At 32.6% G+C, this 2,893-nt stretch overlaps 1 protein-coding gene across 2 annotated transcripts in view; it reads right to left on the bottom strand.

Annotated features, from left to right (window-relative positions):
• Positions 1–2,893, bottom strand: part of Sb (Stubble) — a 98,723-nt gene that overhangs the window by 38,999 nt on the left and 56,831 nt on the right. The gene's annotated exons all lie outside the window — the stretch shown is intronic.

The following is a 2,893-nucleotide window of genomic DNA, read 5'->3' as shown; positions in this document are numbered from 1 at the left end:
ATATATTTACCTTTTCTTGATTAATTTATCCCTTGTTTATCTACCTAAAAAATTGTTTATCCAACTGCGTATTTATGTATTTATATTTGTATTGACTTAATAATTTACTTGGGAATTATTCTGAATTCTTATGACAACTATCACTTCTGTAACTACAAGAAGGAAAACATGGAACAAAATGTGATCGAAATAATAAAGATGAAGATCTATATATATATATATATATATACTATATATATATATATATATATATATATATTTATAATATATATGAATATATATACATATATATACATTTATATGTATATATATACATATATATATATACATATATATTTATAAATATATACAAATATATGTATACATATATACATATATATTTATAAATATATATAAATATATATATATATATATACATATATATACATATATATGTACATATATATTTATATTTATATATATATATATATATATATATACATATATGTATATATATATACATATATGTATACACGTATATATTCATATATATATATATATATATATATACGTAATGCACTTATACCCCACTTTCAAATATGATTAATTCTTACGACCTTTTGGGTAAAAAGACCCTTCAAGATTAAACATACTGCATAAAAACGGTGGCATTTATGACTCTATAAGCGAATACCTTGGGGAAAGTTAATTAGATATCTCTATGCAAATTTATTTGCAGATTTGGCTGTTGAATCATTAATACTATACCATGATCTCTGGCTAAAAACATCTGGATGATGTCTTTCTTCCACTGTCTAGGGTTAGAGTTCTCTTGCTTGACGGTACACTCGGGCATACTATTCTATCTAGTTTCTCTTCCTCTTGTTTTATTTAATTTTTTTGTTGTTTATATAGGAAATATTTATTTTAATATTGTTACTATTCTTTAAAATATTTAATTTTTCCTTGTTTCCTTTCCTCACTGGGCTATTTTCGCTGTTGGGGCCCCTGGGCTTATAGCATCCTGCTTTTCCAACTAGGGTTGTAGCTTAGCATTTAATAATAATAATAATAATAATAATAATAATAATAATAATAATAATAAGCGATTACGAATGTTACATGAACAGTAACATTTTAAACAGTATATTTAAGAATTGTTTCTTTATTTTTTTTTTTTTCATCTCGTCAGACCGGTTTTCCTTCTCAGGTGTCAGTGAAAGTTTTTTTTTCTTTCTTTTTGGAAAGAGGAAAATTACGTGATGTTGTTCATAAAAGGAAATAATCTTTAATTAGATGAACATTTTCTCTCTCTCTCTCTCTCTCTCTCTCTCTCTCTCTCTCTCTTTTGGTTCTGCAGTGCAATTAGATGAGCAATCGGTCCAAAACAAAATGGCCTGCGTTCGATCGCTAAATTGGGAAATCTATCATATAAATGATATATATATATATATATATATATATACGTATATATATATACATACACACACATATATATATACATGTGTGTATATGTATTCTTAGCCCCCCCCCTCTCTCTCTCTCTCTCTCTCTCTCTCTCTCTCTCTCTATGTATATATATATATATATATATATGTGTGTGTGTGTGTGTGTGTATTCGTATGTGTGCGTTCGTATGTATGTGCTGTGGTAAATGCATAAGTGTACGCGTATGAGAGAGTAAATCTGTATTCCAAAACCAAACCAAACCACCACGACAATTGAATACGCAAAAATTAATACGACCATAATGAAGAAGATTATTACAATATTTCCTTCTCTCTCTCTCTCTCTCTCTCTCTCTCTCTCTCTCTCTCTCTCTCTCTCTCTTTTGCAGTTGTTCATCATCATGAAGAAGAGCAGGTTTTGTAGCATAAGATCCAAAGTTAGAATCCCAGTGATTGAAATGAAGATGAAGGAGGGAGGAGGAAGGAGTTTGGAGGGAGGAGGAAGGAGTTAGGAGGGAGGAGGGAGTTAGGAGGGAGGAGGAGTTAGGAGGGAGAAGTGAAGTTTGAGGAGTGGGGTGAGAAGAGCAAGGAGGTGGAGGGTGAAATCGCTCTCATGACCAGTTTCATTTTATCTTTTTTGACATTTTTGCGTCCTAGTCAAGATGAGTTCATTAAACTTGTTTTTTTTTTTTTTCCTTTTTTTTTTAAGGGACTGTGAGCGAAAACGGGCTTTATTTGCATATACCCCAAAGGCGTCAAGACGAGCAGTCTTGTTCACGACTGGAAGACGAAGTGGTGAAATAAACAGATTTTCCTGAAAACATGGAGTTCTTCTCAAACTTTGACATCATTCCAAATTTCAACACACACACACACACACACACACACACATATATATATATATATATATGCAGGAAGGTTGGGGCATCTGGAACGCCGTAGATTTAGTATAAATTCTCCATCCTATTTATACTATATATATATATATATATATATAAGTATATACAGTATATATATATATATATATATATAGGTAGAGGTGAGGAGAACAGGAGAATAATAGTGATGTTCATTTTCTCTTAAAGGTTTAAAGGACGCTCATGAATGGCAGAGGGAAGGTACAACGACATTGCCCTATCAAGCAGAACAATGCCCTAGAGACTGACCATATATACATGTGATCAGCATCCAGGCCCCCCTCTCTACCCAAGCTAGGACCAAGGAGGGTCAGGTAATGGCTGCTGATGACTCAGCAGATAGACCTATAGGCTCCCCAGAACCCCACATCCTTAGCTCACAAGGTTGGTGAGACTGCAGTGACTAAATGAACTAACGAGTTTGAACGGGACTCGAATCCCAGTTCGGCGATCACTCGTCAAGGACGTTACCACATAGGCCACCATAACCCTTGGCAAGATCCTTACCTCATAAGGTTGTTGAAGTTGCAGTGACTAAATGAACTAACG

Source organism: Palaemon carinicauda, chromosome 11 (assembly GCF_036898095.1).
Source record: "Palaemon carinicauda isolate YSFRI2023 chromosome 11, ASM3689809v2, whole genome shotgun sequence".
NCBI lineage: Eukaryota > Metazoa > Arthropoda > Malacostraca > Decapoda > Palaemonidae > Palaemon > Palaemon carinicauda.
Note: the sequence above shows the minus strand (reverse complement) of the source record. Positions and strands in the feature narration are given on the sequence as shown.